This window comes from Coffea eugenioides, chromosome 4 (assembly GCF_003713205.1).
Source record: "Coffea eugenioides isolate CCC68of chromosome 4, Ceug_1.0, whole genome shotgun sequence".
Lineage (NCBI taxonomy): Eukaryota > Viridiplantae > Streptophyta > Magnoliopsida > Gentianales > Rubiaceae > Coffea > Coffea eugenioides.
The window spans coordinates 28,687,115-28,713,759 of NC_040038.1; positions in this window are offsets into that span (position 1 = coordinate 28,687,115).

Sequence of the window (26,645 nt, forward strand, 5' to 3'; positions counted from 1 at the left end):
GTGACGGCCCCACCTTCCCCTAAGGCGAACCAGAGGATTTGGCAGACTGCCTGCCTAGCTAGCTCTCGCCAGGACTCGATCACTCTCATCAAGTGAAATAAGATATAACCTCGAGACTAAGAGAAAAACAATTCCCAAATTTGAAACATATACTTACATTCATATCCATCTCAAACAGAAATACAATCCCAATTAGAACAAAAGCTTTAAGTTCTTACTACATCCAACCTTATCCAAGCACTAGCGTGAGAACAATAAAAAAATAAAATTTCCAAAAACTAGACCAAGCTAGTCTGCACAGGACTCACGCCCTCGCTCGCATCCCCTGTAAGGAAAACAAAGCTAACGGAATGAGCTAAAAGCCCAGTGAGGTTCCATACACATAGCCAAATAATTAAACAAGGACATTAATCATGTAATAACAAGTAATCCAGAAAACATTTACAATATAAAGTAATGATAATACATTCATTAAAAGGATACATGCTCACATGGAGCCCTTCGTTCATTCATTCCACCAATCAGCCAAAAGGCTTACATTCATGTACAAGTAGTATTTAAACATTTAATCATTGTAAATTTCACATTCATTTAGGTCGAGTGTGATAAAGTACACACTCGCCTAGCAAAATTCATTTTTAGAAATCATTGTAAACATTTAACATTTAATCCAACATTCACAAATAGTCACATAGTCACAACAATCCACATAGTCATTGGAAATATAACGTATAAAGAACGCTCACCTATTTATGCAAAATAACGTCCAAAGTTTCTTTCCGGATAATACCCACAATCACCAAGGAACCCTAATAATAACCAAGAGAAAATATTACAGTTAAACCATCCAAAGTTTAGGTGAACCAAAGAAAATCCGAGTGACTACTAGTACAGAGTATAAGTATAGTTTTGGAAGTGAAAAAAGTACATTTAAACCAAAGGCCATGAGTAAAATATTTGTAAAACTTATGCTCGCTCGTAAAACTTTGAAATCTCAATTTGAATCGAAGAAACGAAGAAAATGTAATTCTATTAGTCGTAAATTTTATTTTTTCAAGGGTACAAGTTTCGGCCAGATTCTAACTTATATACCTCTAATAAAGAAGATTTGAATACCTTAGATGATTCAATTTAGTTTCATCCTCAACCCTTACTCAAGTCACGAGTACATATACCTTGCCCTCGAGTGCAAATTTGGGCAGCACGCCCTTTGTATTTACCTATTTTTCAGCCATTTATGGCTTCATTATTGTCCTCAATCTGCCCCAAAACACATACAAATAATTTCATCGTACATCTAAACCAAAGGCAATGATTAAAATATTTGTAAAACTTATACTCGCTCGTAAAACTTTGAAATCTCCATTTGAGTCGAAGAAACGACGAAAACGTATTTCTATTAGTCGTAAATTTCAGTTTTCCAAGGGTACAAGTTTCGGTCAGATTCTAACTTATATACCTCTAATAAAGAAGATTTGAATACCTTAGATGATTCATGTTAGTTTCGTCCTCAACCCTTACTCAAGTCGCGAGTACATCTACCTAGCCCTCGAGTGCAAATTTGGGCAGCACGCCCTTTGTATTTACCTATTTTCCAGCCATTTATGGATTCATTATTTTCCTCAATCAGCCCCAAAACACATACAAATAATGTCATCACAATTGCCATTCAATAGGCTCAAAATCATTCAAGTACAACACAAGTATAATAATCCAATCGGAAATCAAATTTTGAAGGCAAAACACTAAATAGCAGATTCAACATCTTATAATATTTTGGTCACAACTAGAGTTATGTTTATCGGATTGGTGTGAATTTTACACCGCTGTGAAGCTAAGACAAAGGGCTACAACTTTAATGAAGACCACTCAATCCAGTTCACAAGTGATCTAGGTCAAAAGTGCAGATTACAGAACCAAAAGGTCGTTGTCAGTACTGAATTCAAATAACAATAACTTAGGCTACACAATTCCGTTTGAGGTTTTTTCTGTTGCGTTGGAAAGCGGAAACATAGGGCTAAAAGTTTTGTGTTTTGGCCAATGGCTAAATTGATACGGATCAAGGTGAAAAAAATGCAGCCAGGATGAGGAAATGTCAAAACTGTCCACAAAACTATACCTATGCCAGTAAGTGTAATTTTGTCATTTCACGTGTTACAGTGCTTGGATTGAGCTGAAATTTTGCAGTAAGCTACAAAACATTATTTACTACAACTTTCATGTTTTAACCTAAGGCTGATTCGGCCTCCATCATAGCCGAATGAAACTGGTCAGAACAGGGTAATAAAAAAACGTAAAGCTGGAATTAATGCATTCAAGTGATAATCTTCTTATTCAGGTATAAAACCACTACTACCACTCCCCATCTAAGCTTATTCACATCATATTCTATCTAAACAATAAGAAATACAACTAAACAATTCAAAACCCTAACTCACAAATCCACCATAATCATCAAAATGACTTAAATAGCTATCGTAAGCCAAGAATACAAGTTGCTACATAAACTTAAGCAAGATTAAGGGGAAGGACTAAGATGGACAGCCATGATACCTCACTAAGATGCTTGCAAAAGAAATCCACCACCTCTCCTTGTAAAACTTTTAGCACCCCAAGCTTTCCAAGGCCCGAAAGAAGAGATTAACCGGTTTAGTTTCTTGATTTTTCACTCAAATGAGCTAAACCCCAATGATGGAATGAAGTTTTGTTCTCTTGTTTTTCTCCCTCAAGCTTCGGCCACCATGCAAGTAAAATGAAGAAAAATTGAAGTTCAAGAAAGATAAGAAGCTAAGACTTGCTTTTGATCAAAGATAGTTGGATGGTCTCCAAGTGTCCACACAAAATTTGATCTTGAAATTTTCTTCTTTTTCCTTTCTTTTAAAGTCAATAATTTCGGCTCTCCCTCAAGAATAATTAGGGCTGATATTTTGGCTCTAATAACAATGAGATTAAGTTAATGAAGTGGTGGTCAAGTGGTGTATTCAATCGGTAGTGAACGATACCCGTCGGTTCAAGCCAATTTTCCTTAAATCGCGTATACTAGGGTTTAAACTTATGATTCGCTAACTTATTATTCTCACTTCTAATCACCCACTTAATATCATCTAATATCATCTAAAACTCACTCTTAATCACCAAATTTGATACACACTTTGTACCGAATAATCACACTACGAAAAGACGTAAAAATCCTAATTTACGATAACTTGAAAATGAAAGGAAAAACCCTTGATTCTATGTTTATTTGCACTTATTGTGGGGTAAATGAATAGTAAGGCTATTCTAAGATAATGGATTTCAAATAAAAGGGAATTTTAAGAAAAATATGATGGATTTTACAATTCCATAGATTAAAATTAGGGTTTCGACTAAAATATGAGAGATTTAAACAAACCCGTTAGTCACAAGTAAAACTAGGGTTTTGAGTACAAGTAGGGTTTCTAATCTTTAAAACAAAACAATGTCCTAAAACAAAATAAAATATAGAAACCGTAATATCCTAAAAGTCGGGGTATCACAATCTCTTCTCTTTAAAAGAATTTCATCCTCGAAATTCATACATTTATTCGTAAATTCATATATTGATTCATAAATAAGTATACGCAAAATAAAATAGCTATAAGGTTCAATAAAAGTATTTTCAAATCATAAAACGAAAACTAATAAAACACATTGAAAATAACATACTTTCTTTATTTACATATCATAGCAATTCACACATCCAACGGGACATTAACCCTAGGTATTGTCAGGCACTATACTTAATCAAAACTTGACGAAGTACAACCAAGTACGTACGCGTGAATAATCAGTGTCCCCAATCTCACTAATATCTTCAATATATCCTAAATCTAGACCATTCGCATCCCCCGTGTCTTGGCTTTCGCCATCCAAACTTATCCTAATAGTACTCGAGATATCGATTTATCATAAAGGTATCACTCTTTGGTACTTGGGTACAAGAATCCAAAAATATGATCATTCCCCACTCGAGTTAGCTATGCTCAAGAGGAAATCAACGAGTTTTGAGATTCCTACCCAACATACATATCTAAGGTCCCCAACAATAGACATTTGTTTCACACTAAACAAGCCAATCCCCACAGTCCGAGAAACCTCTCCCGGCACGAGCTCAATAGGAGTTCTGATACCACCTGTGACGGCCCCACCTTCCCCTAAGGTAAACCAAAGGGTTTGCCAGACTACCTGCCCAACTCTCGCTAGGACTCGATCGCTCTCATCAAGTGAAATAGGATATAACCTCGAAACTAAGCGAAAAATAATTCCCAAACTTGAAACATATACTTACATTCATATCCATCTCAAACAGAAATACAATCCCAATTAGAACAAAAGCTTTAAGTTTTTACTACATCCAACCTTATCCAAGCACTAGCGCGAGAACAATAAAAAAATAAAATTTCAAAAAACTAGACCAAGCTAGTCTGCACAGGACTCACGCCCTCGCTCGCATCCCCTGTAAGGAAAACAAAGCTAACGGAATGAGCTAAAAGCCCAGTGAGGTTTCATACACATAGCCAAATAATTAAACAATGACATTACTCATGTAATAACAAGTAATCCAGAAAACATTTACAATATAAAGTAATGATAATACATTCATTAAAAGGATACATGCTCACATGGAGCCCTTCGTTCATTCATTCCACCAACCATTTCCTTATTCCTCCAGCATTAAAATAATTTCATTTCTAAGTGAAAACCCCTCCGTTGTTCTTGCCATTCATTCATTCATTTTGTGACGGCCCCACCTCCCCCTAACGCGAACTAAAAGGGTTCGGCGGACCGCATGCCCAGCTCTCGCCGGGACTCACTCACTACAAACCTCAAACAAAATGCAATATAAATCTCAAATTTTACATCAAATTCTCCAAGAATTAAATATCCTAAGCGAAGCGTCCACGCTTCCGCTGCGCCACTCTGATCCTTGATACCAGCTATTATACAGGAGGAATTCCAAATCTAAACTGTACAAAATATAGGCCATCCAGTCACGTGAATAAGTATTACAAGTCCTTCCTTCGCCACGAGCCCTGTGGAGGGGAATAAAATAGTTTTGGGGTGAGCTAAAAGCTCAGTGAGTAACCAGCAAAATCAGTAAGCAAATATATTTGAAGATAATACACTTCAATGATGTCATGAATCAAGGATCAAATGTACATTTATCGCTCTCGTGAGTCAGTGAAATCATTGCACTTTAACACCCAACGCTCAAATAGATCTTTTAACGTTAAACAATAAGGGGGAGTAACGTTGGTGCTCCAGATCATGTCACGAACTCACGAAAGTGGTGGAGACGTCGGCTCCAGGTAAATAGTAGAGGAGACGTTGGTGTTCAGTACAAGACTCCCCAATAACTCATTTAAGCCAAATCATTTCATGGACTCACATGCCGGCACACATGATATGCAAACTTGTAAATATTGCAAGAAACACTTCGTAAGTAACTTTGGAAACAGTTTAGGGTCACTCACCTCCACGGCTCAGAAACCATCCATCATATATCATTACCTTGCCCGAGTCCAAGCCCTAAATCACAAACTCAAAGCAATCATACATTCTCAAAGTTCGGACAGCATTTCCCCATAAATACTTCATTTCCAACCGACAATATATTACCAATCACACATACAGTTAATAAGCAATAAAATATATCCAATTAGGCCACAATATCCCTCAATCAAAGCTAATTAGCAGCTTAAGAGCCACCATTAGAAAAACCCCCAATTAAACCCTAGAAACCGAAATCCATTCCCTCAAGCGTAAATTTGGGCAGCACGCCCTTTGTGTTTACCTAATTTCCAGCCATATTGGCTTCATTATTTTTCTCATTCAAACCCAAAGGTACACACACAATAATCTAACTTCAATAGCCGTCCAATAGGCTCAAGACAATACAAGGACAAAATTCAAGTTAATAACTAGTGCGGAAATCAAGTTTAACAAGAGACTTCATTTTCCTTCCCCCTACTGGACATTGGCCAGTCTCTACCAGATTTCGTGGTCATACTCGAGTATACCAAACATTTTCCCAGGGTTACCAATCGCCCGACCGACTCTGCTTCTAAATCGAGTCGACCGGCAACGAATGGCAAGGGCTCAGTTCAGTCAAAAGGCTTACATTCATGTACAAGTAGTATTTAAACATTTAATCATTTAATCATTATAAATTTCACATTCATTTAGGTCGAGTGCGATAAAGTACACACTCGTCTAGTAAAATTCATTTTTAGAAATCATTGAAAACATTTAACATTTAATCCAACATTCACAAATAGTCACATAGTCACAACAATCCACATAGTCATTGGAAACATAACGTATAAAGAACGCTCACCTATTTATGCAAAATAACGTCCAAAGTTTCTTTTCGGATAATACACTCAATCACCAAGGAACCCTAATAATAACCAAGAGAAAATATTACAGTTAAACCATCCAAATTTTAGGTGAACCAAAGAAAATCCGAGTAACTACTAGTACAAAGTATAAGTATAGTTTTGGAAGTGAAAAAAGTACATTTAAACCAAAGGCCATGAGTAAAATATTTGTAAATCTTATGTTCTCTCGTAAAACTTTGAAATCTTCATTTGAGTCGAAGAAACGAAGAAAACGTATTTCTATTAGTTGTAAATTTCATTTTTCGAAGGGTACAAGTTTCGACCAGATTCTAACTTATGTACCTCTAATAAAGAATATTTGAATACCTTAGATGATTCAAGTTAGTTTCATCCTCAACCCTTACTCAAGTCGCGAGTACATCTACCTAGCCCTCGAGTGCAAATTTGGGCAGCACGCCCTTTGTATTTACCTATTTTCCAGATTATGAAAAACGACACCGTACCACTAATTCTGCTAAATAAGTGAAAACGACACAGTTTACAACTAATTCTGTTAAATGAATAGAACGACACAGTTACTGATACACCCTTCTCCAGCTTGTCCTGTGACATCTCCTTCCCCTTAATTGCAATCTTGTCCTCAAGGTTCAAAGTCTGGAAAAGCAGCGCCTATGAATTCAGCATCTTCCCAGGTAGCATCAGATGGAGAAGAATTGAACCATTGGACCAACCATTGCACTGCTGCACTATTCTTCCTCTTGACCATTCGCCTGTCTAAAACTACCACTGGTTGGACCTTCAACTGCCCTTCTTCATCCGAATATGGTAATGTTACACTAGGAGCCACTTCTTCCCCTACCTTCTTCTTTAACAGTGACACATGGAAAACAAGATGAATTTTCGAGTCTTTTGGCAATTGCAGCTTATAAGCGACAGCTCCAATCCTTTCAATCACCTGATATGGTCCGTAGTATTTCGCAGCAAGTTTCATGTTCTTCCTAAGAGCCATAGAAATTTGTCTATAAGGCTGTGACTTCAAGAACACCCAATCTCCTACAGCAAATGTCCTTTCTGATCTCTTGTTGTCAGCATACTGCTTCATTCTTGTCTGAGCTTGCTCTAGATTATCCTTAAGCAATCTCTCCATGCCTTGCCTGTTCTGTACATAGTCTTCTATGGCTGCTACGTTGGTTTGAAGATATGGTCCAATGGCCAGTTGTGGGAAATTGAACCCGTAAAGAGCTTCAAAAGGAGTCATCTTAATGGAGGAGTGGTATGAAGTGTTATACCACCATTCTACAAAAGCCAGCCACTGGTGCCAAGACTTGGGCTTCTGATGAGCCATGCACCTCAAATACATTTCCACACACTGATTCACTCTCTCGCTCTGTCCATCACTTTGAGGGTGATACACAGAACTGAAATGTAGTTTAGACCCCAAGAGTCGAAAAAGTTCCGGTCAGAATTGACTTGTAAACACTTTATCTCTATCAGACAATATACTTTGAGGAATTCCATGCAGCTTATAGACTTCATCAAGGAAGAGTTTGGCCACACCAGCAGCTCTAATTGGGTGGGATAGACTCAGGAAATGGCTATACTTGGTCAACCTGTCAACTACAACCATGATCACATTTTTTCCTTCAGATTTTGGAAGCCCCTCTATGAAGTCCATGGTAACATGGCTCCAAGAGTACTGAGGAACTGGGAGGGGTTGCAACAGGCCAGGGTAAGCGACATTTTCGTGCTTGCATCTGCTACATACATCACACTCCTGCACCATTTTTTTTATATCCTCTAGCATGCGTGGCCAATAGAACAACTGTTTAGCCCTTAGGTAGCAAGTCTGCAATCCAGAATGCCCTACCATGTAGGAAGCATGAATTGCCTGGATTACCTTCCTTTTTATGTCTCTGTAGACACCAAAATTTCAATTTTATTTAATTCAATTATTAGCTTTATTTTTTATTATTTATTCTTGTTTTTATTTTATTTCATTTTAGTTGACTAAGTTTGCCAAGATGATAGTTAGTCTTTATTTTATTTATTTGAGTAAACTAGGTACCTTACTTTTCTTTTTAAAACATTTTTGCATTAAATTTCGAAAAAAAACAAAATTCTTATAAAAATTTCAATCTTTTTTTATCTTTTCAAATTTTTTTCAAAATAAAATAAAATGAATTTTTGCAAGGTAAAAATAAAAAAAAAGGAATGTAACATTTGTTATTTATTACAAATTTGTTTTGGAAAACAAAAATTTTAAAGGAAAAATATGTGGAACACATGCATAATAGATAGGTGGAGGTCATGTAAACTGGTCAAATGGGATAGGTAAGGGTTAGACAAGTGTCCTTATTTTGTGACACCACAACATGCAAAGGGAGGGGTGGCTAGGACAGGTGGAGCTTGAAAAATCTGGAAAAAAGAACAAAAGAAAAAGGGAGAAAAAAATGAAAGAAAGCTACGGGGACAAGGGGACAAGGGGAGAAAGGAACTGAGAGAGAGAGAGAAGAGCTTGGGGCAGGAGGAAAAATCTGGAACCAAGAAGGAGTTAGGAGGAGAGCTTCGGGCAGTGAGGGAAAGCAAGGGAAAAACGAAGAAACTAAGGGTTTCGGGCAAGGAAAAGAATAAGAAAAGGAGAGAAGCTGTGGGGGAAAAAGCAAGAAAAAAAGGAGAAGCAAGCAAGAGGAGGGGAAGGGATGAACAAAAAAGGGAGCTGAAAGCAAGAGAGGAGATTCTGGGGAGAGGGAAAAGAGCTGCGGACAAGAAATAAAAGAAAGGCAAGAAAAAGAAACAGAAAAAGAGGGTTTTTTGCGGGGGGAAGAAGAAGAGGAAACGGGAGAAAGAAAAGAAGAGAAACCAGAAAAGGGAGGAGAGAGTCTGAAAGTGAAAGGGGGTGGCGGAGAGATCAGAGGGAAAGAAAAACAGAAAGAAAAGAGAGGAGAAATTCAGGAAAAGTACGGAAAATTTTTTTGCGAGAATCTTAACTAGGCTGACTAATTAGCTTGTTTCAGGGCTAGATTTCTGCTTTGATTCTAGTTTTTCGTAGGATCTTTTGGTTTCTGCGCACTCTTGGGAGACCATAGAAGAAATCTCGTTCAAAAATTTTCGGGAAAAACAACTCTAAGATAGCTAAATCGAGGCTCAAAGTAACAACTTTGTCAGCACTGAAATCTTCTGTCACGCAAGTTCCTGAGTTACGTTTTTCCAGAACAACTCGGTTTCTTCTGCATCTCACGTGTGTTTAACAGTTCTAGCGTTCTCAGGTAACTTTTGCCTTTCCTTTTATCAGTTTTTTACACAATTTTCATGGAAATTCGGATCTAATGAACATGAAACTTTGGAATGTTTGTTTTCAGTTTGATGAGCTTGTCCCGTCTCTCTATCATGTTGTTTTAGACAATTTTCCTGCTGAATATTCTTTGTTTGGTTGATGAATCTTTGATGTGTTGGAGTATGGAAATAAAATGCATGAAGTACATGATCTTGTTGGTGTGATGATTTGCTCCATGTGTTTGCTGGACTGAAACCCAGAAGATTGCAGAATTTTTCTTTTCTCGCAAAAGATTTGCACGTATGTATGTTGAGTATCTGTGATTTGATGCATCAGATCCAAATTCTAGTGCTAGTTGAGACTTTAATCATGTTTTGCAAAGAGAAGATTGCACCTAAAATCCAGAAATTTGTGGGGAAATCTTTCGTGAATGAACCGGGCAAAGTTACAGAAGATGAAATGAAGAAGGAAGCTTCGACCCTTTGCATGAAAAATTTTCAAAATTACAACTTACCCCCTATATTTTCATATTATGCTACGTTGGCCCAAAAATTGGAAAAATATAATCAATTTTGTCCTTTCAAAATGTTAATTTTCTTTGGTATGTTTTAATGTGATTTTCGGACAGATTATTTGTGAGTCTTAGGATGAAATTTGAAGGTTTAACAAATTTTTGATAGATTTATAGTTTTTTATTTGGATTTTTGTAAAAATGGTTTAGATTTGGATAATATTTTTTGTTTGGAGTTTGGTGAGAGGGTTTTGATTTATTTTTGTGAATTTTAGCATTTGGTTTTGGTAGATTTCATCTTAAATCCTTAACTTTATTTTATTTTAAATTCGTCCCTTAATATTTGTAATAATAATAAATTGACCCCTCAAACTTCTATAATTATTTCAATTAGGTCCTTGCTTGTTTTAATTTCTTGAACATGGGTTGTTTACTTTCATTTAAATGTTTTAATTGTTCAATTTCATGATTATTTTCATCTCTTATGATTATTTGTTAATTAAAGTGGTACCTTAATCATTTTTTTGTGATTGAAGGGTAGAAAGGGAAATTTCGTTTCATTAGGTCACTAATTCAAGGGAGGTACACCCTACTCCTTTATATTGATTTTACTTGATCCTATATGCTTCTATGTGATTTTATGTGTGTAATTGCATGCTTTTTTTTTTTCGATTCCACGCTAGTCCAACGCTAGTTGCGGCTCCTTTTTTTTTTTGATTTTTCACTAGTCAATACTAGTGAGAACTTATAGATATGGGCTAGTCCAACGCTAGACCCTTAGAGACCATCCACGCGCTAGATCATGTTTGGGTGACAATCACTACATATTTTCTACTTTTTAGGATTTTTTCATTTTTGCATGGCATTTCCCTTAAATGTATATCCCTTATCCCATATTCCCCCTATATACGTATCCCTTATCACATATTCCCACTATATGTATATCTCTTATCCCATATTTTCCCTATGTGTATATTACTTACCCCTATGTGTGAAACATGACATGTAGACTTGCATTCCATTTAAGAAAATTCAAACTAGGTTAGATCATTTACTTGATTAGATAGGAGAAATATCCCTCAAATATGGGATATGGACGAGTATGGCTCTCTAACCTTAGCACACTCGTATTCCCTCTATTAAAGGAAAAATTAAAGTCACGAATTTTAGTCCCCCGTATCTGTTATGATGCATTTATTAAGATCATATATATTTGTATAATTATTATTTTTTTTTCTTTCCTTCGAATTTCATATTTTTGCATATTAGTGACATCTTCAAAGAGTCAACTTGGGCATCACAATTAATGTGATATGCACCAATTAAACTTTGAAGAGATATTCCGACCCCCCGATATCCTCCTAGGTTCAGGTTTTGCATTCATATAGTAAACATCCAAATGTGATAAGTTTTTAGATTAAATTAAAAAATTTTTTGACTAAATCACGCAACTAACCTTGGCTAGGTTGAAAAGGTGCTTTGGATTTTATTCTTGCCTTCTCTTTATTCAAATGTGACTCCCGACCCCTTTTCTCTTGATTTTCACAGATTTGGAGTCGTTTAAAAAGGGTTTTCTCTACTTTTTCTTTAAAAACTCATTTTAGGCTACTTGGTACACCTTAATTCAATGCCAAGTGGTGACACCTATTTTTTCATTAAAAACCCTTTTTAAACTATTATTTTGGGTCAAAATCGTCACATTTTTAAAGTCCCATTTAGGCCCGTTTTCTTTATTTATTTTCTAAAAATAAAAAACTCATTTTTCACTCAAAAAATTCAGTTTGATAAACTTGTAAATTTATTTTTTTCATTAGAAATGGGGCGCAACAGCTTGGCGACTCTACTAAGGACTTTAGAGAGTCCGAGCATTGGATTTAGTTAATCTTTTTTCTTTTTCTAACCTTCTTATATATCACATTTGGAGGTTTTAGATTGCATTTTTTCCTTTTTAAGGTTTCTTGCGTTTAACACGCACAATCCCTCGATATCCGTGTATGTGATGGATAATGTATTTTATTTCATTCACTTATATTTATATATCACGCTTGCATCTTGGGTGAGGGGGGTACCCACCCTAAAACCTTCACCCACATTTGATGGTATGTAAGCCCTCCTTTCAAAAGGAAGCACTTCATACATGCATACGTTTTACTTTATAACCCCTCATTTCCTTTTTTACTTTTAGTGATTGTCATACCACTCTTCCCTGTTTAGGAATAGGATCAATCCACTTGGACATGTGGTCGTGGCACGATGTGTGCATAGTGATGTCCGAGGGATTACTCGAACCATCGACTCTTAGGCATTGGGATTGATGACCCTTCGCCTTTGGTCTGAAGGTTTGGGAGTCTGAAAATCTTATCGAGTCTAGATACATTAGTGAGCCAAATCTCATGCATCCATATTAGAAATCGTCTAGGATAGAGTTGACCATACCCAACTAGGAACACTAGGCACGAAGGGAGGGATTCCACCCCTCTTTCCTTATTATCCATTTTGCTTTTTATCATTTAATTGTCACAACGTGTTATATGTTGAACTAACCTTTCCTTGTTTTCTCATTTTTTGAATTCACAAACGCTAGAAAATAAGAGTTCTGGCATGATACTCTTTTAGAACCTACCCTCTTAGATAGGTTATTGCATGTTTAAATTCCAATATATTGCATTTGTAGGTTAATAATTGCACATTATTTTAGGCCCACCCTGGCATATAAAGGGTCCCTTTAGGTCATGTTTTTCATTTCAAAATTGCATATTTGATCGCTTTGATAAATTGGTATCATGCATAAACTTTAGAAGAGAATGCCGCATAGGGGATCCCACGATAGGAATAAGCCACCTTGTGTCTCGGATATGTAATCCAATGAGACTTACACATTTATATTTCTTGTATCATCCAAAGGGGTAGTGCACAAGGTAAGGTAAGATCCGATCCCTTCCACGATGGTGACATTGGCCTCGAAGATAATAGAGCAACTTTTACACATTAAAATATGAGCATCTAACAATCATCTTTTGGCCATTTTATCAGAATTGGTAAAAATTCCTTGTGTAAAGGACATTAAGTTGAAGAAATTCACAAATAATTTCTCATTTTTTAGACGATAAATATATCCAGGCCAAATCTTGATTTTAGAAAACTCATAGACTAATGCATCGCAATGAATTTTTTGAAACTACAAATGGGTGGACAATCCAATCAATTTTGAATAAACCGTCAATTCCATCCAATCCATTTTATCAATTTATTCATTTTTAAAACAATCTAGTCAATTTTTGAATAAATCATCACTCCATCTGATCTATTGGATCAAATTACCCAGTTATAGGGCAATCCAATAAATTTTGAATAAATTATCAATTTCATTTGACCAGTTGGCCCATTTTTAGGATAATCCAGTCAATTTTGAATAAATCATCAATTACATTCAATTCGTTTGACCAGTTTATTGATTTTTCGGACAATCCGGTCAATTTTGAATAAATCATCAATTTCATTCAATTCATTTGATCAGTTTACCCCCTTTAGGGTGATCCAGTCAATTTTAAATAAATAATCAATTTCATTCAATCCATTTGACCAGTCTACCCATTTTTAGGGCGATCCAATCAATTTTGAATAAATCATCAATTTCATCCATTTAACCCGTTTATTCTCTTTTAGGGTTTCGATCTAAGGTTCCCTCAATAAACTAGTCGAGACGTTGCAATCATTTCAAGAGTAGGCTCTTTCACACATTATTTTATGTGTTAATCAAAGTGATCAATCCATTCGAATTCTGTCCTCATTTTATTAGGACAAATGTCGCTTCTCACTCCAATTGACCAAATTTTTAAATTTGTTTTTCACTCGAATATCAATAAGTTGATCGGATTCATCAGATATTGTATGGTGCTTACCCTAGAGGATTACATTTTCATTCTAAGCCTACCCTTGGCACAAAAAGGGCTCCCCCAATAGGACATGCATCCGAATTACTTTAATTTTTTACTAACTCCCGTCTTTTTCTTTTTCTTTCTTTTTGTCAGTAGTTAATCAAGAAGGGAACCTAAATAGGGTTTTTTCTAAATTTCAAGTAATTGCAAACATAACTACACGAACAAACTCCATCATTACACGATCACATAGTCGAGTTTTGAGAAATAGTGTAAACATGAGTACACATCCTGAATCATCCGATAGGTCTACAACGACGCCAACAGCCAACCTTGCAAATCTGGGAGCTCAATTGAGCGAAGTGTTGAACAAAATTAATGAGTTAAGCATGGAGATAACTGCACAACGGAGCGTGATTGATCAGTTGGTCACCGGTGTTCAGCATGATCCCTTACCTACTAGTCAACCTACCTACTCATACCCTTACTCATATTACTCAAACCCACACCCTGTTTACCATACTATTATCAATCACACTCGTCCTCGGCCAAACTATACAAACCCACCTATACTACCGGTCCCAATTTTTCAACCCAATCTTCAAACTCGATCTCACCCTCCTTATAATCCAAGACCTGTTCAACCAAACAACCAAACTTATCCTCTAAACAGTTAAATCCGAAACCCAACCCCATATCGAACCTTTACCAACTTAGGCCAACCCATCGATCAATTATACGAACAAGTCAAAGCTGCCAAAAAAATTGGTGTTATGCCTCCCAAGACCTATTCTAAGGGTGTTCCCTCTGGCTATGACCCTCAAGCCGTCTGTGCTTATCATTCTGAAGTTCCTGAGCATTCCACCAATAATTGCAAGGCATTGAAACATAAAATTCAGGATATGATCGAAGCAGGAGATATAGTGCTAAGGAAAAGGGGACAACAAGGACCGAGAATAAGTACAAATCCTTTTCCCGAACACAAGGACACCTTTGAGGCATTTACCCCCAATGAGGAAACTGAAAAATCCCGAACTAGTGAAATCCCTCCCTCTTGAAGGGAGTTTCGATAAATTTGGGGAGTTGTCTTTAGTTAAAATCCATGAAAATCATTCATACGTGTGTCTTTCGTTTAACTATGCTTTTGTAAATAGTCTTGAATCAAGTGATTTTTGAAGACACGTCTTGTTTAACAAGTAACATGCTATTAGGTTTGATCTTTATCTTAAAATTCAATAAAATGTACAGTTTTCTATATATTGTGTTACTTATGCATTCTTTTCAGATGGTCAAGAATGAAATCCTCTGACCCTTTGGCTATCTGTGACGGCCGCACCTCCCCCTGGGGCGTATCCCAGGGTTCGGCGGGTCGCCTGCCTAACTCTCGTCAGGACTCACTCACTCACATCAAATAAAATAGGGTGCAACCTCAATAATAAATGAAATAACAGTTCCCAGGTTTGGAACATACAAATACATTCATTTCTATCTCAACCATCCATACAATCCCAAATACATCAAAAGATTTAAGTTCCCAATACATTCAACCCTAATCGAGTGACTCGTGCGAGTACAATTACAAAATTCAAAATAACTAGACTACGCTAGTCTGTACACGTCTCACACCTCGCTCGTACCCCCTGTAAGGAAAACAAATGGCGTGGAATGAGCTAAAGCTCAGTGATGTTCCAAATAGCAAATTGCCCATTAAATATAGTAAATATAACATGAGAGTGAAATAGTGAGCATAACAAGTCGAGAAAGTGAGTAATAACACTTTATATAGCCAAACAATAAATATTCAGCATTTCACGTAAAAGGATACAGTTGCTCTTGTAAATTGGCTCCACCGTAGCTTGATCGAGTGGTAGTTGACACTCCGTCAACTTTCAAATAAAGTAACTAGTCCAGTAGAACACCACTTAACTCCAATCTCCGTCCACCAACCAAACTCCTTACCGGGCCTGAACTCCACGATAAACACTGGTGGTAATATTCGAGTACATCGATTAGTCGAGGAGATAACACTCCACTCGACATTACTAACTACCCAGGGTTCATTATCTAATCGACCAGGCCCTTGCCGGCTCGACTCGATTAACTAGCCAAAGGGTTTCTAGAATTCCAGACAATATATAATTCATATGCATGTATATCAATTCAATTGAAATCGATGAACAAGAACAAATTACATTAGGGCAAGTGCGATAAAGTACACTCTTGCCCTATCAGTCCACTTATATAACATGTAATCACATTGGTCACGTATTAAACACAAGTATCAAGTTCATTTTGGTATTTGAAAGCACTCACCAAAAGATATAGTGCCTTTACAGGTCACGTTCGGGTATCACTCCGGGTTTGGAGTCCAAATCTGCGATAAAACATTGTTTAAGAGCTTTCAAAAGTAACTAAGGTTCGAAACTTGAACGTTTCGTTTAACGAGAATCAAGTAATTGAAACTCATTTAGAGAGTATTCGTAAAACTTATGCTCGCTCTTAAAACTTTGGAAATTTAAAGCAATTATATTTTGAAATATCATTTGAATCGAAGGAATGGAGAAAATGTGTTTCGAGTAGTCGTTCTTTCATGTTTTCCAAGGGTACAAGTTTCGGCCGAATGCTAACTTATAGACTTCTATGAAACAAAACTTGAATACCCTAAACGATTCAAGTTCGATTCGTCCTCAAACCCTTACTCAAGTCGTGAGTATGTGACGACCCCACTTCTCCCAAGGGCGAACCCAAGGGTATCGGCGGGCCGCCTGCCTGGCTCGCGTCAGGACTCAAAACTTAGAGCAATGAAAGCTAGGTAAACCAAAAGAGTTCTATATACAATATATACAATTCCAAAAGAGTTCTAATTACATCCTCCAAAAATAGATATTCAGATTACTACATCACCATATGCTAATCACCAAGTATATAAAGTAGACCTGATAAAAGGGTTTTATACAGGCCATCAAAACAAGAAGAAACGACTTAAACGTCCAACTAAGACATGCACACTTAACTATACCAGTGTATGTGCCAAAGAGTTCCCCGCATCGGCCCCAGCTAAGGAAAACAAAGGAAAAGGGGTAAGCTATATGCTTAGTAAGTAAACAAGGGTAAAAACGTAAATTGCACAAAAATACGAACAATTATGCGACAAAATGTCAAAACAAAAGTACAAAATAACAACACAAATGAAGGATACAGGTTGGCTCCAAAGCCAAATCGTATGCCACGTGTGATCTCCTGTCGACACTCCGTCAACCACAAATAATGGTCCGTAGAACCCCACTTGTACTCCCACCGTACACCTTATCACCCTCACTGGCCAGTCACCTCACAAACTTGCTCGAGCGAAAGAAATTGAGCTTGGTTCACAAGTTCGGGTCACAAACTTGGTTCACATACTCGGTGAATCGGATTCACAAACTTGGTGACCTCAGACTAGGTTGGACTGACTTCGACCAAGCCCTGACTGGCTCGAATAGTCCATCTAGGTCTTGAGATCGGCCCCAAACTCACGAACTTCACAAAATCACCCAAAAGTCACCCCGAGCTACAAGCTCAAGGGGTTACTTCCAAAATAGTTCATATACATATGTCATGTACAAATATGTGTGCAGATTAGGGTTTAGGTCGAGTGCGATAAAGTACACCCTCGCCTAGGTACCCTTTTTATACATATCAAAACACATCAGCAAGTAACATGTAAGAATGGCCTGAATACTTACTCAAAGAACCAAGATAGCAAAAGTACGAAAATAGCGTCACGAAGGTTAGATAGTAGTAGGCCCCACCGGCTCCGCCTAACTCACCACCGTTTGAAATAGAAGATTGCATCACATTATGTCAGAAACGGTACTAACAAGCCTAAAACAAGCAAAATGGCAAAATTGGCACATGCAAGTGCGGAAACGGCAAACGAAAACGTAAATGGCCGGCAACGGGAATGGCAGATTTGGCACCTAGAACCGTTTTGATCAAATTTCAGGCTATGGTTATTGGATCGAAGTGCATAAGGTACCGTTGCGAAGCTAAGAAGAAGGGCTACAACTTTCATAAAGGCACCTAAAGCCAGATCTCAATGGAGCTAGGACAAAAATGTGCAAAACTGTTCCAGCCATTTCATTTCGGGTTACCAAACAGGCCCTGTTTGAAAGACCATAACTCACGACTCAGAAATCGGAATCAAGAAATTCCAGAGGCGTTAGAAAGCTTATTTATAAGAATATAACTTTTGTGTTTTGACTTAAAGCTGAATCAGTATGGAGCGTAGGGAAAAAGAGGTTCAAAGTTCCTGTCAGAACTGTCCAAATTCGAAAGCAGTTCTGACAACCGATCTTGTTTTGGTCATAACTGAAGCTACGGAACTCGGATTTGGACGTACTTTATACCATTTCGAAACTAAGACCAAGATCTACATTTCTTATGAAGGGATCAACACCCAGTTCGTACGTTATCAAGATGGACAAAGCATGGTCAGAAGCAAAATTCAAAAACGTAACACAATCCAGTGTTCAAAGCAGGAGTGAGTGTTTCGGCTATAACTCGGGCTACACTGATGCGTTTGACCTGAAATTTTGCAGACACCTTAAGGACTTAAGAAGCTACAACTTTTATGTTTTGGGTAATCCCTGAATCCGTACTTAACATCAATAAAAATGGAGCCAAAGTTCAGATGCTGAACTGCCCTGGTTTCCAGTTTTGCCGGTTTTACGCGCCGCAACCGTACAATCCGTTTCTATGAGTAACATGCAAGTTTGCTGGCCAAATACGCACCAAATACACACCCTTAAACCAGCTCCTAACTCCCTTCTCAGAATCCAAAATTACACCATACAATTCTACCAAACTAACCATTCATGTTATCTACACCTTCTAATCCAACTTCATATGCACCCATTCACTTAAACTAACCATTAGTGTATCACACCCTAACCAAGCAAATACTTCTTACTTTAGCCTAGGGTTTCTTAACCCAAATCAGTTTCTACCACCCACTCACCAAACAAATGAAATAAATCATCAAACACAACCATTACAAGTTCAATAACACAAGATTAAGGCTAACCAACATGTTTAGCATGAAACCCTAATTAGGGTTCATATGGCCGAACCTCAAGGCCTCATCTTTCACTAAATTAATCCATAAAATCAAGTGATAAACATAAGATACACCATAATCAATCACAACTAACAACCATTATCATCATTTCCACTATCTCATGCATCACAAACCATACTTAGCTTTGCATAGGAACTTTCTTACCTCAAGATGAAGGTTGTATGATGACTAATGAACTCAACTCAACTCCAAGATGGATTCTTTATGCTTCAAGATGAAGATGTATAGCAGAAATTTGGTTGAACTTTGCAAAATTTCCCTTGGTTTTTCTTCTTCTCTCTCATGGCTTTCTCTCTCTCTCACTCTCTTGGTTTGTTTTGTTTTGTCCAACTAATGACTTAGTTATGGCCCTTGAGACTAATATGTGGTGCAAGACCACTTAGGAGAGATATTTATTAAGCTAACCAATCCCACAAGAGTGCTTTATTTGCTTTTTAGCCCTTGCACTTCAACTTAGCCTTTATTCCACTCTTGCCCTTAAACCTTTACTTTCCTATCAAATTACTCCATAAGTTGTAAACTTAATCTAGTCCCAACTAGTTAATCTTACTTAGTTCCTCTACTAATCACCCCACTAACTTAATCATCTATACTTAAACATGTATTAACATACACAAATGCAATTAAACAACAATCATGGTGTCATGGGAAATATTAAGGGTTTTTAAACCCAACTTAGGGTTCTAAGAAATTATAACACTAGAGGTTTTACTCATTTAGGGTTTCTAACCTTCTTAAACTTATTTAACCTATATAAAATAGATCAAATCCTATACTTACCTATACTAACACACACACTAGCATAACTAACTTTAATTACAACTTGAACTTGTGATTACTACAAAACTAGGGTTTCAATCCTAACCCACATTAGGGTTTCCTCCTTAGCCTTAAAACCCAAATTACTGCACAAATAATGAATCTCACCTAATATCAAACTTAAGAACTGTCTGGGGCCTCACAACCTCCCCCACTTAGAAAAATTTTGTCCTCGAAATTAATTCCTTTGTTCAAAGCGTACCTTCAACGCCCGCCGAAGGGTCAGTCACCTCTTGTTGACCCATCGCATACACTCTTGCTGGCCCTTTGGGTCGATTTCCCCCTGCATTCGACGGTTTGGTTGTGGTCCCTTCTGTTGGTGATTTAAGTCCTTCCTTCTGTATTTTAGGGCACTGGGCAATCAGATGTTCGGTGCTACCACATTTGAAGCATTTTCGTACTGAACTATTCTTCCAACAATTTTCATCGGTATGATTGCCCCCGCAGAAACCACAAGTCGGCTTAATGCCCGCACTTGACCCTCCACGCTGGGTACCTCTCTGGGATTCTTGTCCTACCTGACCTCTCCCAAAATTATTCAGGGTCCTTGCTGGTCGTGGACCATCTGTTCCCGTACTCGTCTTAGAAGGTGACTCGTTGTTCGAGTTTTGTCCTGTCGCAACGTTGTACCTAGGTTGTTTTCTCTTTCGGTCATGGAAAGCCTTTACTTGTCCCCTAACTGTCTCAATTCTTTGTGCCTTTTCTTGTCACGACCCCACCTCCCCCTAAGGCGAACTAGAGGGTTCGGCGGGCCGCCTGCCCAACTCTCGCCGGGACTCAGTCGATCACTACAGTCCTCAAACAAATACAAGATAAAGTCTCAAATAAAAATCAAATATTCCAACATTTACATATCAAAAGCGAAGCGTCCATGCTTCCACTGCCACTCTGATCCTTGATCACAATTATTATACAGGAGGAAGTCCAAATCTTGACTATTACACATCCAATCAATTCTAAACGTTCAATACAATCCCGATATGAATGATTACACAAAAGGAATCCAAATTCAATCCATACATGAGATAATCCATGAATAAACACTACAAGCCACTCCTTCGCCTTGAGCCCTGTGGAGGGGAATAAAACATTTTGGGGTGAGCTAGAAGCTCAGCGAGTAACCAGTAAAATCAGTTGTCAAATCAGTTTCACAATCGTTCATTTCAATGATGTCATTTCAATATGGAGTATCAATAATTCACGAAACATTTACAATGGAAAGCGATAGTAACATTCATGAAAAGGATACGTTCGTTCTCCTGTCATTTCATTGCATTTGGTTTCATTCGTGCATTCATTCACCCCGTCCCTGACTTTTGGCCAGGCTCCACCAACCTACAAGGTAATACTCGAGTATACCGAAACGTTCACCCAAGTTCCTAGTCGCCCGACCGAGTCCGCTTCTGGCTCGAGATGACCGGTAACAAGGGGCAATGGCCAGTTCAGCCCAAAAGGCTTACATTCATGCGCAAGTAGCATTTAATCATTAATCATTGAAAATTTCATATTTATTTAGGTCGAGTGCGATAAAGTACACACTCGCCTAAAAAACTCGTTTTAACAATCATTGAAAGCAAAATCAATAATAACAAGACACTGATATGCAAGCACGCATGATATGTAAGAAAACAGTTCCAAAAGTAACTTTGAAAACAGTTCAAAAGTAAATAATGCAAGAAATGGTTCATAAATAATTTTAGAAATAGTTTGAGGTCACTCACCTCCACGACCCTGAAACCATCCATCATATAGCATTGCCTTGCTCAAATCCAAGTCTTAGATCACAAACTCAATGCAAACAAGTCCTTTCAAAATTCGGACAGCACTTCCTCTTATCTTTCTTTACTTTTCCAGCCATCAAGGCTTCATTATTTCCTCATTCCAACCCAAAGGTACACAACAACAAGTTCATCCAATAACCATCCAGCAAGCTTCAAGTAGTACTAGTACAAGTCAAGGTAGGGAAAAGTCCGGATATGAAAGTTAAGCTCAAAACCAGAAAAACAGTTTTGACGTCATTTTGCGGTAATGGTACCAAAGGCACATCGAGTATCGGATGAAGGTGCAAGATACACCGTTTCGAAGCTAAAAGATAGGGCTACAACATTGTAGAAGGTCACTCAGTCCAAATCCCAACACAACTAAGTCAAATATGCCAAATAACAAACCAGAACCGTAATTACAGGTTTACAAATTACACAATGCTGTAATCAGTACAACTCAGTCTAAACAGGTCCAAATGCAGAAATTCGAAAGGCATATGGTAGCTAGGACATCAAGCTACATTTCATCAGAAGACCTCAACAACCAAATCCAAAGTAATTCCAGTCAAAACAACCTATTACAGGCGCAGTTCTTACATCCTGATGAACCCAGAACAGCAACAGTAAATTCATCTTATCTCATTCTACACTACTCCAATTGCCCTGAAATTTTACAGGCACCCTTAAAACATCAATACCTACAACTTTCATGTTTTGAGGCAAGGCCAATTCGGCCTCTATCTAGGACCAAAAATTTCGGACAGAATGAAGAACTAAGAACCCTAATTTTCCAGATTTCTTCCAAAACAGAATTTACTTGCAATCTTCCACTTTTTCCACCTTCTAGAATCATCAACTATCATTTCCAATCATCATAAAAAAACCACATAATAACAATCATATGAGAACAGAAAAATCCAAATTAAATATAAAACTTCACTAATTTCAACCTATATCATGAAATCATCCATAAAATCACTTATTCAACCACCACCAATCACTAATTGAACATTATCAAGATCAAAGGAAAGGTTCCTTAGTCACTTACCATGCAAACCCAAGGAAAGACCCAACTTAGCACCTTTGCTTCTCAAACCACTTCACCACACACCTTAATACCACCAAGAGAAAGGTTTTTATGGAGCAAATCACGGTTTTAACGGTTGGTTTGTGAGATTGGGCAAGAAATAGAAGGAAGAAATTGGAAGCTTTTTGTAACAGCCCCACCTTCCCCTAAGGCGAACCAAAGGGGTTAGCGGACTGCCTGCCCAGCTCTCGCCAGGACTACGGATCCGTTTACGTCAATCTAACACGTTCCGAAACTTACCAACGAGCGTAAGCAAGTCAAAATGGCAACATAACCCAAAATAAGAAAATGAAATCCGGAGTCGGCCATGATAGTAACCGCCCCGACAGAACCCAACCGAAAAAGCACGCAAACATTCACATCTGAACTTTAGCGATTACAATCCAAAATGACATACAAAAGTTTTCAAAAGTTAATACATATACACGGTTTGCCAAATCAAAAGAGAAAACGCCCCAAAAGTACACTTAGGGTTTTACTACATGAGCTATACAAAAGATATGTTCAACTAGCTCAATTTGGCAGCCATTTGTCAAATCCAGACCAAAAGGGTTTATTTTCCTGTAAGGAAAACAAAAGGAACAGAAAGGGGTGAGCTTGCGCTCAATGAGGTACCAAACATATAGCAGAAAAATCATGGCATTTCACATTTAACAAATCAGATACACATGCCAGATGTAAAGCAAAGGAACCAATGATTCAAATCAGAAGGATACGGGTGGCTCTCAGGAGCCAAATTTCCAGCGCAGTACTTGATCCAAACCGGTTGACTCTCCGTCAACGTATATAGAACCAAAACGTCCGTAGACTCCTCTTTACACCGAATTCCGTCCACCAAACACCCCTTTACCGGGCCCGCTCACCTCAAACGAACAAAATGGTAATACTCGAGTATACCGGAATCAAGGGTCTCAATACCCAAAATCCCCGAACAGACTACCGTGGTTCGTTATCTAATCGTCCAGGCCCTTGCCGGCCCGACTCGAATAACTTAGCCACAGGATTGAGCTCATAGGTCATAGAAATCCGAACAGATGCAGACACAGATAACAGATTCAGATACAGATACAGAATAGCAGATTCAGATAGCAGATTCAGACGGCAGATTCAGATAGGCATTAAAAAGTGGCATATGAACAGATAGAAGAACGAGTGTGATAAAGTACACCCTCGCCTCCATTTTATCAAAACAGTATTTGGCTTCAATAGTCATAAATCAAGTATTCAGATATTCAGATATTTCACATAACGGGTAGCAGGTAGTGGAACACTCACCGGCTCAACTTCAAAAGTTTTCACTTCAGATTGGCCGTAATCGCCAAGAAATCCTAAAATAATCAAAATAAACCAATTGAAGGTTTTACTTCCAGAATCGAGTAAACGGAATGCACAAGTGAGGCTCGACTACACGTCGTACGCCTTGTCAAATAAATACTAATGCAAGGGTGCAAAAACATGATTTTCTTGGAAACGAAAAGGTAACATGGAGACCTAGGCGCAAACAACCCAAAAGCCCTTTGCTCAAATCACAAGTAAATCCAACTAGCCTTCAAGTAAAATTTCGGCAGCATATCCCTTGTTTTTACCTATTTTCCAGCCATCATGGCTTCATTATTTCCTCGAATCAGTCCCAACATCTCACACAAAATTCACCTCATTTCCAAAAGCCATTCACTAGGCCCAAAGTAAAAGTTAACTAGGAAATGACCGGAATAAAAGTAAGCCTTAAAACACACAAACAAGTACAATGAGACTCGATAACACGTCATAAAGCCATGCCAACCACAACCCCAATAGGGTTTCATATGCATCTATAGACATATAAGCAAACCAGAAAATCAGGAAATGGAACTCATTTGTCCCAACACCAAAAACAGTTTTGGCCTCCTAATGCGGTAATGGCACTAAATGCACTACGTTTATCGGATGGGGGTGTAAGACCCACCGTCTCGAACATAAAAGACAGAGCTACAACAATGTAGAAGGCCTCTCAGTCCCAATCCTAGCACAACTAGGTCAAAAATGCAGAAAACCCAGCCAGAACCGCAATTGCAGGTTCCCAAATCACACAAAACTGTAATACGTCTATCTCAGCCTACACAGGTCCAATTGCATTGATTCCAAAGGCACATGAAATCTAAGACATCAAGCTACATTTCATCAGAAGACACCAACAACCAAATCCAAACCAATTCCAGTCAAAACAGACAATTACTATCGCAGTTCGCACATTCTGTTCACCAAAAACAGCAACAGTAAAAACGGCATAACTCACTTTATACTACTCCAAATGCCCTGAAATTTTGCAGGCACTACAAAATCATCAATACCTACAACTTTCATGTTTTGAGAAAAGTCCAATTCGGCCTCTATCTATGACCTAAAATTTCGGACAGATTAGGGGTTCATGAACCCTAACTTTTCACATTTCAATCCAAATCCAAAATTGATTGCATTTATCATCAATTCACACCTACTAGAGTCAAAGCCCCTTATTACCAACCATCAAAAACAACCACACCATCAAGATCATATGAAACCAGAAAATTCCTCATAAAATTGAAAACTTCACCAAATCAAGTCAAATAAAGAAATAAATCACCAAATACTTCACTATCACTTCCAATAGGCACAATTTAAGCATCATTAAGTGTAAGGGAGTAGGTAAACATCACTTACCTAAGAGACAAGAGATGTAGAGATGTTGGCCACCTTAAACCTTCAAATAAACTTCACTAAGACACTTAGTAGCACTAGAAGAAAGGATGTTATGGAGTAGAAATGGATGTAAGCAAATGTTTTTGGGTGATTTGCACCAAGTAGTAGCTAGAACTTGAAGAGTTTCTTCTTCCTTCCTTGCACAAGATGGCCGGCCAACAAGAGGTAAGAAATGGTAATTTTTTTGTAATTTTTGAAGATATTTAACCAATTTTGGTCCAAGGTCAAAATAGTGAATAGTAAATCTTAAAGTAAAACCAATGAGATAGTGACACTTGTCACCACCATAAATGTATTCCTATCCTTTCTTTTCTCTCTCACATCAATCAAATCTCACTCTCTACTTATCTCTTAACACCCGATAAATTTTGCACAGTATCCGAAACTTAACCTTATTGGCCGAATTTTTCCGAACTTTTCGCACTAGTGGGTCCCACGTCCGATATACGTTCTTAATTTCTCAAAATCCATTCGATACTAGAAAAATCGTCTAAAAACTATATTTACTCGTAAAATAATCTAGAAAATTTTCCGGATACAGAAAGTGTAGAAAACAAGCCATTGAAAATAAGAAAGCCTAGAAAGATTATAAAACCTAACAAATGGAAAAGTTACGGGTTCTCACACTCTCTCCCCCTTAAAAGAATTTCGTCCTCGAAATTCCTTATCATATATACAGCCAGTTAAGTCAAGTACAAACATAAACGATCCACCGAGGAATGGCCTTTCTAGTTCACCAAATCCTTTCTAACCTAGGCCCTCATATCTTTCGTATCCGGGCGCAAGAATCCCATCTAAGATAATTCACAACTCGAGCCGGCCGGTCCCAAGCGTAAATCATCCTTATTAAAGTTTCCTACCCGACATACATACTTAACTTCCTCATGTCCCATGTTAATGATCCTTACACTAATGACATGCACAGTTCATAGCTTACGCTCAAAAGAGCACTGATACCTTTAAACACTTTCACCACAAGCAGGACCATAACATCCCTTGGCCCCAAACTCGCTCCGCGCAGAGACCACGCGATGTGGCTCTGATACCACGCGATGTGGCTCTGATACCACTTGTAACAGCCCCACCTTCCCCTAAGGCGAACCAAAGGGGTTAG